The sequence below is a fragment of the Nelumbo lutea genome, chromosome 2, assembly GCF_056320005.1.
Source record: "Nelumbo lutea isolate HS-2025 chromosome 2, American lotus-T2T, whole genome shotgun sequence".
Classification (NCBI taxonomy): domain Eukaryota; kingdom Viridiplantae; phylum Streptophyta; class Magnoliopsida; order Proteales; family Nelumbonaceae; genus Nelumbo; species Nelumbo lutea.
The window spans coordinates 67,232,142-67,241,680 of record NC_142685.1 but is presented as its reverse complement, the minus strand read 5'-3'; the positions used below and the strand labels follow the sequence as shown (position 1 = coordinate 67,241,680).

Here is a 9,539-nt window from a genome sequence, read left to right as displayed (position 1 = left end):
AGGCGTGGCTCTTGGCTGGATCTTGGACCTAGGAGGCTTCTTCTCGACGAGGCCGCTCACTCCGGTGGGTTGGCTTGGCCTGCTTCGTGGGCGGGTGTTGAGGTGGAAGCGACATCTGGGCCTTAGGCAGAGAGGGAAACTACTGCTAGTACTGGTACTGGGAAACCTAGTGCAACACTTGTTGTTGGTAGAGTTGAAACTGTAGGAACTATTACATTTGAGCCTGCATGGCCCACATGCATTGCACTAAGTCCTCCAATTGGTTCGGGTTGGCCGTTGGGGGCACAACCAAGGGTTCAGCAGAGGTTGCTCCTATTGTAGAAGGGAGCGGAGCAATGGCGGGTGCCACTGTAAGAGGCACATTCAAACTGGGGACTCCGTCCATGGTGAGGGGGACAGTAAACTGTCCAATGCAGATAGTAGGAAGCTGGGGCTGCTCCCCATAAGCGTTCTGGCTATTGCCACATCCGGCATTGCTGGAAGAAGCCATGAAGAATGCTAAGTTTTTGGAAGAAGGTGCTGTAAAAGTTTGGAGGAAGGCTTTTAGAAGCGTTTCCCACAGATGGTGTCAGATGATGCGGCACGATCCAGGCACTCCTAGTTGGCTGCTGACTGGCTCCTTGTTGGCAACGAACGACACCTGAGAAGATAAAAAAGGACTCCCGGGGATTTACCCGGTGGGAATACTCCGAAGCTTAACTTAGAATGTTGGGGAGGAAGAAGAGAGAATACAAAAGGCTAAGAGTGTAGATCATGCTGGATCACTACGTTTCAAGATTAGCTCGTGAGCAAGAAAGAGTGCAAGTTCAGAACTAATTCCGAGAGAGAGTTGTCTCTCCGCTTTAAGGGCTTTTATAAGGCATTCTTGTCAAATCAAGCGTAACCGCCACTGGGCTCCTATCGCAGCCGTTACCTGCCAAGGCTGCGTAGGTGATCGTTACAACGTACTGCCTACTCGCTGAGTGACACGTCTCCGAAGGGACAGGCACGCCACCATATGTCGAGAGATGTAGGGCAGACTGTCAATTGGGCAGGGACTGCACCGTCAGTCGAGAGACGTGGCATAGTCTAACGAGTACAGTTTTATCAGATGAAAGCTTTCTAAGAGCGTCGCATCACAGTCGCAAGTTACTTCGTAGCGGGCTATCCTTGCTATGAGCTACTTTGTAGCAAGCTCTTAGGGGTACTTCGAGGTGACCCTCATTAAGGTTGGTCTTTGGGGCAATTCTTCTACCCTTGTGTTGAGCGAGCTGGTTTCCCTAGTTCGCGAGCTAAAATAATCTTAGAATATTCCCTTCTTAGTAGCTCGGGGGATCTGGAGTTCGCGCCGTAGCAAGCTCCCCCTATAGAGAGCTATGACATAGTGAGCTGTTCTGCAGGCTTGTTACTTGGTCACAGTCAAGCCAGGCTGCTGAGCTGCTGCTCGTGCTGAGCTAGGTCCACGTGTCATCATCTCAGTAGGTTAGGTCAAATCATCCTCCATCATACTTCATTTGAAACCTGCTTATAATAATGTGCTCTTTGAGAGCAGTCCTAAATTCTTTGACACTTGAAAAGCACATAACCACTTGCAAATTAGGTATTTCAATATTGAATGGTACTTCAAGCGCATGTCTTGCACCATCATCATTTGAATCTACTAGGCTCTCATATTCTAATACAGGTTCATAATCTAATAGGCCATTATCATCCTCTGTTTGAATCCTAACATCCTCGTCATTCATAACAACATCAAAAATAACATCACCCCATCATTTACTTCATCTTCACTAAACTCATAATCAAACATGGCTCCTTGTTAGGCACATTTAGGTCAACATTAAGCACATTTAGGTTAACACCATGAATTGCTTCAGGCTACTCATTATCAACATGATGCTCAGTATGAGATTTCATTTACCTAGATAACTGAAAACAAGTACTGGTAAGCTACTAAACACTAAAAAATGCATATGCATATAGCACAATAATTTATTAGGGTTTTACTGGCTTTTGAGCACTAAGGCTGACTTGTCTCTCAACCATGCATTGCTAAAAAGGTTTTCCACATTAATTTATAAGGGTTTTACTATTTAAATGGAAAGTTACATGTTCAACCGAGTGGGTGATTGATTCTGAGATTATAAGGTAAAGTAATTGAGCACAAACAAGTAAAACCAAACTTAAAAAAAAAAAAAAAAAAAAGAAAACCCAAAAGAAGCTTTAGAAAAACTCATTCTATCAATCCTAAAATAATTGAAGTAATTGAGCTCTATAAGAAAACAAGAAAACATAGCACGGAATTGAACTCCTACAAAAGAATAGCAAAGAAATCAAACTCAAGAAAAAAATAGCTGCAAAATCGAATTCCTATGAACTTCTACAAGAAAACAAGGCAAAGAAATACGAAAGTAAACTCACAGTCATTGTCTAGTGAAGAGATCAAACTTCGAGGTGTAGAACGTTGTCGTCCAGTAAAGAACAATTGTCAAAAAAATATACTAGGAAGTGGAATATTCTGAATACTATCGCCGCAATAAAATAAACAAAAATAAAGTCACAATCGTCGTTCGGTGAAGAAAGGGTCCCCTATTTATATTTATTTGTTTATTTCTCTAACTAATTAATAAAATTTCTAAATTCTCTAAGAAGTATGCTACATCAAAATAAGTGGCCAAGTATTTACAGTTGTTAGTCACTAGTCAAAGCTTGACTTAATTTGTCCTTTTGTAACCTAGGTTGGATAGGGCCAACTTGGTTTATTTTTAGTAAATAACTCAGTTTGGGTTCAAGTAATATCAATTAAGTTTATTGACTTTTATAAGTTATGCTCTTATAGATGGAAATTAAATACAAAATTTAAAATTAACTTAAAAATGAGATTGTTTTATTATTTGGTGGTAGTCAAGTCAAATGTGTCAATTTTTTATGTCATAATGAAATAATAAACATTAAAAATATATATATATAAACAAATTATGAAAAAATTGTAGAATTTTTGTAAACATTTAGGCACATCTCTAATATTATATATTTACTATATTGAACAAAAAATAAGTGTAATAAATAAGAATTATTTTCATATACATAAAATATAAGAATTTATCATCGTCATCTAAAATTGCCACATACAAAGCATGTAAATATTTGCTCATGGTTTTGAAAATGACGTTGACCCGAGAACAAGTCATGTTCCTGGTTTTGGTTTTCCTGGACTTTATTTTTTTGAAATGGTTGAACCATTGAGCCGTTCAATCTAGGGATGGCAGTGGGGCGGGTTCAGGGAGGATTTTGTAAATTATAGACTCTACCTGCATCCCTAAATCTTCCAACCCGTACCTTCCCAAAACCCGTAATGAATTGGATTTTGAGAATCCAAACCCTCCCCGACCCTACCCTCCCTACATTCAAGGGTAGGGGCAAGTTGGATTTAGAGCCCATATATAATTTCCTATTATTTCTTGTCATATATAAGCAATAAATGAGTAAAATAACACAGATAAACAACAAAATTTCCTATTATTTAATTAAGACATGTAGAAAACACATAAACTATGAATTATCTTTCACATAAAATTCCAAATATTATTAAATTCAACACTTAGTAGATAAAGTCTATATGCTTTCCAACAATATGTGGGTCGAGGAGGGTTGGGTTTAGTCTAATACCGTACCTTACCTGTAGTCATATAGGTTATAGAATACTAAAACCTGTCCCCCACCCCACCCCCAAAACCTGTTCTTCAAGCAAACAAACCCACCTTGTTAGGGAGGGTAGGGGTAGGTACCCACCGGGTAGGGTATAAGCTCAACCCAAATAGTAGTTCGCATGTATTTATATTTAATTTAAAACAAATATATAAAATATAAAATTGTTCCATAATCCTATATGACAGTTGACACTGTACTCTTCCACAGGGGTTTATAAGTCTTCTTTCTTGAGAAGACTGGCAAGTCTCAATTACGAATCAAAGCTTCTTGCAATGACCATCAACTCCTTTAATCCTTCATCTCTTGTGATGATGACCACTATAGTAGTGGTGACCACCACTTATAGCAACAACATTGATTGATCCACTTGAGTGATGATTGAATCTAGGTATGCACTATTGGCTCATGCAAATGTGATCAGAACTAAATATGTCTCCTCTATACTCAAATTTTCTTTGATACTAGATTAAATATCAATCAAATGGTTTGTCAAGTGTTAATAGTCTAAACCATATTATGATTTATATTCTACAAATATGATATGTAAAATGTAAATGAGTATCTACAAATGCTTTGTTATAAATGTAATTACTTGATTAGTGTGATAAATATATATATATATATATATATATATATATATATATATATGTATGCCTAGTTTTTTATACAACTTTCTGCATTTTTCCTTCTATATTTTTTACATTCCATTTTTGTACTTTTTGCAAATTTTACTAGTTTTTATATGAAAGATTCTACATATTTAGTTATTTATCCTTGCATTTATTTGCAATATTTCAAGTTTTTAACTATTTTTTGATTTATATGATATATTTCATTATTATAAATATTTTACATTTTAATTATTATATTTATGATATCATAGGTTGTTTGGGTTGAATCACTAACCCAAAAATTGGAGGCCAAAATGGTTCCATTTCTGGATTGATTTTTAAAACTTTGCATTGACTTGAACTGTTCACTATTTTGAAGTTTCTATCCATGTTATGACCCAAGCAATTTCATAAAACTATGATTGGTTTACCAATTTTTTATTAAACCAGATCAGTTTTTCATGAATCATCGTCTTTAGTGTATGAAAGAACCGGCCATGAGCCCGATTCACAATTCTATTAGTTTGATCTAGTTTTCTAAACAATGGCATTTATTCTTATATATATTTCAACTATTTTAAAATTTTGTGATTTACTTTATTATTATAAATATTTTATATTATTATAATTATATTTGTCAAATCACATGTTGAATTATTCAACCCGAACAATTGAACCGCTGACCAAGAAACTAGAGTCCAAAGCAGTTCTATTTTCAAATAAATTTTTAAAACCTTACATTTGTTAGAGGAAAAAAAAAGGAAAAATATGATACTAGAAGAGATTTGGCCACAATCATCATAAATTTGGTATGTATTTGGTTATGTGGGTGTTTATAGATGGGGTATTTATTGCTTTAAATGTTTATTTAAAAATGGTATTATAAAGTTACTTTACACCTTAGATTAACACCCTATAAAGTATGTCACATAAACCTTTCATTTCAACAAACACTTGGAAATTAAAGAAAAAAGAATTTGACATTTCTCCAAATGGCTCATGCGTGCTGTTTAGCATTGATGTTATTGCCTAAAAAATGGAATGATGCACCAAGAGACGTAGGATTGTTTGGTTCTGTTTTTTTTCTAGAAAACGTGAAGAAAATGTCCATGCCATGGAATTCGGGAATGTGTGGCTTAAGAGAACGTTGAATTTGGCATTCTCTTGTTTTTGTAATGTTTGCTGCCAATGGTAACATGAAGTGGCACTAATGTGGCATCTGACATGGCTTACATTTGAAATGATATGGTGCTTTTCAATGCACCATAACATGTGTATCTCTATGTAAAACAAAGCCTAACACTATATATCCTTTCAAAGAGTCCCTTTTCCTTTCTCAACCACCAGGGGTGGACTTGTTTTGTGTTCCCATGATATTGCTCAAGCCTAGCTCTAGCTCCTCCATCAATGACTTCACCCTAAAACCAACTAAAGAAACTAGGTGTGGCCAATGCCCGCCAACCTGTGATTTATTGACTATCTCTTAGGAGGGAGAGAGATAAAATGATGAAAAAAAAAAAAAAAGGAAAAAGTCTGCAACCAGGAAGAACAATAGATATGGGGAGGAGAGGATGGAGATGAAGACACTGAGGAAAGGATGGGGACGATGTGAAATGAAAAGGCAAGGCTAAAGGATAGGCTGTAGGCGGGCTTTTCCTACAAAATATTAAAAAATCAATTTTTATTTCAAAAGGTAATGATAGCTTCTGTCTTCGTTGTCTATGGTCATCACTTGAGATAGCATAAGTCAAGTTGAAAAGCTCTGGATTTGATTCAAAGCTTTGACCCTAGTTAGCAAAACCAACCAAAGAAACTAGGTGTGGCCAATGCCCGCCAACCTGTGATTTGTTGATTACCTCTTAAGAGGGAGAGCGATAAAATGATGGAAAAAAAAAAAAGGAAAAGTCTGCAATCGGGAACAACAGAGAGGAGAGGATGGAGATGAAGACATTGAGGAAAGGATGGAGATGATGTGAAATGAAAAGTCAAGGCTAAAGGATAGGCTGTAAGTGGGCTTTTCCTACAAAATATTAAAAATTTAATTTTTATTTCAAAAGATAATGATAGTTTCTATCTTCGTTGTCTTTTCATGAACTTTTTATTATTAAAATAATATTATATTGAGCAGTTTTGCCGAAAGTCATTATGGATTGTACTTCAATTATTAATAAAATATATATATATATATATTAATATTAACATGAAATATTTGGCGCTAAATGGAATCTACTTAGATTGATGCTCTCACGTACAAATGATTTAAGCATATATCACCACCAATCTCTCGAACTCGCATTTATTGCATGGACACATTTCATGCAATAACTACTTCCCCTTGTTTGCATGAAAATTACGTGTCCAAGTGACACAACACGTTTCCCAGTGGCATTTCTTTCCTTATTCGATACTCTCTGCCTGCTCACTACCTGCCTCCCTTTCTATCCCACTCTCTCTTCTCTCTCTTTTTCCTATGGCGTTTCTTTCTCTCTCGTCTCTTTCTCTCTTTCTCATCTCTCTCACCATGGATTCTTGGAAGGGAAGCTAAAGATTGGGCTTCATATCTGTGACAATTTCGTTAGACGGTCCCTGCTTTGTTGATGTTTTATATGTGTGAAACAGAGCAACTCTGGCAACCAATGGAGGAAGGCCTCTTCTGGTGTCGAGTTCACCCCCGCTAAGGCCGAGTTCAGCTTCGCCTTCCCTCCCGACCTCCAAGCCGTTCTCTTCGCCGGCCTTCCCATTGGCCCTAGTTTCCTCGACTGGTGTGCTAGAGCTGGTTCTCTCCTTCATCTCCTCTCTAGTGTCCAAATGCATCTCACGACCAGTGGAAGAAGGCCTCTTTGATTTCACATCTCATCTCCCCCGACCTCCGAGTTTGGTTGGTTTTCGCCTCCATCCTCGCATCTTCTTCCTCTCTGTCTCTCTTCCTTTCCACTTACAGAGATTTCATAGCTTTAGATTTGGTTCATTTACAGAGAATGTCGCAAGTCACCTCTAGAAGTTCTGGCTTTACTTGAAGAGGATGCAAGGACTTTTAGGTAGTGGCTGTGGTGGTGCTGAGGCGGCGGGGTTACCTCCTGCTGATCCTATTATGGATCATTTGTTTGCTAGTGAACTTCTAGGTTTAAAAAAAAATGATATAGATGGGTTTTCAGTTCAAAGGACAGATCGGTGAAACGAGGAAAGAGGAGAGTAGACAAAATAGAAACACACATAGAGAAAGAGAGGAAGAGAAAAGAAATGAAGAAGAAGAAGAAGAAGAGTGAAGATTTTTCAGAGCTTGAACTTTCTCCACTACAAACATGTATTTTTCTTCTTTCTCTAAGCTCTTGAATGGATTGTTGAAAGTTTGTTCCTTTTGGATTTCTTTTCTAATATTACAATGAAGATCTTCATTTTCCATGTTTGCGTTGTTCTGGTTTTATCAGAAACTACAACTATTATATTTGAACACGCTTCTCATGCTTTTTTTTGTTGTAGGTGTTTTCTTCTTCATCGCAATCAACCAAATGCCGTATTCAAGAGCTTCACTAATCTATTTTTTTCTTCTTCTTCTTGAAACCTAAAATACGGATTCAATCTCAGTTCATGTATCTATCTTTATTTTTTGTTTATTTTTGCTTCTAACTCGATGCTAAAATAGGGATTTTGTCTTCCTTAAAGCTTAAAATAGGGTTTTGATGATCGAATGAGGTATTGTGTTTTTTTCCTAGTGGTCCATTTTAATTTCAACCAAGAGGCTTTTCTCGAACATTACCTTGTTCATTTTTTTTAGCTGGTTTTCTTGTAGAAGAAACAGTTAGCAATCTGAGGTTGTTCTCTGTATTTCCTTTTTGTCCTACCTTTGTTTGATAGTACAAGTAACCATGACGACAACTTGAGGTAATACCTTTGATATTTTAGTTGACAAGTTTGAAACCACATCTTTCTTATAGAAACCCTTTAATTTTTTCATGCCATTCTTACAATGTTGCATGCTCCCTTATTTTCTATTTTCACCCTAAAATGCACATGCATGTTGATGTTATATTTAAAGGGCCGTAACAGGGCAACAAGCGTGGATTATCATGCCCTCTGCTAACATTCTTAATTCTTAAACCCTAAGGATCCGTTTGGTTGCTGAGAAAGGATGGGATGGGAAGGGAAAATTTATTTTCTCATTCCTTACGCACTATGTTATATGTTCCCAGTGTTTGGTTGTTGAGACCAATTATCCCACTCGAACCCAAAAATTACTTGCAATTTGCATAAACTGTTTTGATTCATGAGGTTTCAAATTCCTCCTTTTGCTCTTCTCAATTGACAAAAAGGTGCAACCCAGATAAGTTTGATGGAGAAATAACAATAATGCCTTAACAAATTGATTTCTTTATAGGAAAGAAAAAAATCAAACCCAGATAAGTTTAACGGAGAAATAACAATAACGCCTCACATAAATTTTAAGAAGAAATGGCAATCTCAACAAGTTGATTTCTTTCTAGAAATCTAAAAATCCTCAAAGAGAATAGTCTATACCTTTGAATTCACTAGATTGTTAAATCCAAAAAAAATGAAAACCTACTCAAAACTTACATTTGTAGTTAACCCAAAAAATTTAAACCATCGGCGTCTCTATTCCCTTCAACCAGAACTAGCAATTAGAAGTTGCTCTGTTTGCTAAAAAATGTTGTAGTCTCTACTAGAAACAAAAGACTCATCGGAGTCAGTTTCTCATCGAAAAAATGAAGAAAAAAAAGACCTCTCTATGATGTAATGGTTAGGGCAAGTGTCATTCTAGAATGGAACTTGCTTCCACCGGAATCTATTTTGCCAGAAAATCCTGAAAGACGATGATCTGATTACTTGCCATTCGGAGATCTGAAGCTCGATTGGAGAGAGAGAGAATGAATGGCACAGCAAAGAGAGTTCACGATGGTAGAGACGATAATAGCAAGAGGGAGAACGATGAGTATTGCGGACCGAAGGAGTTCCAAAAGGAGGCGACCACGCTGGCCAAGCTGTTGGCGGAGAGGGAGAACGAGACTGTAAGTACGAAATCAGCAGGCGGATCGAAGGAGTTCGAAGCGATGATAGGGATGAAACTGGCAAACGAGTTCTTATGCTCTTGGAAACGGTTGGAAGAACAATAGTAAGCAAATGTAGAGAGCGGAAGTGCGATCTCAGTGAAGGTGCTTTGCCTTCGACGAAGAAGAAGACGTTGCCAGAGAAGTTCTAATCGTTGTAGGGGTGTGGTGCTCG

General features: G+C 37.2%; 1 long non-coding RNA gene across 1 annotated transcript; it reads left to right on the top strand.

Moving 5' to 3' along the window:
• Positions 1 to 6,727: 6,727 nt before the first annotated feature.
• Positions 6,728 to 8,006, top strand: LOC148871330 (uncharacterized). The gene is made up of 3 exons (XR_016108301.1): positions 6,728 to 7,179; positions 7,277 to 7,605; positions 7,782 to 8,006. It is a non-coding gene; the product is annotated as an uncharacterized LOC148871330 (long non-coding RNA).
• The last annotated feature ends 1,533 nt before the right edge of the window (positions 8,007 to 9,539 follow it).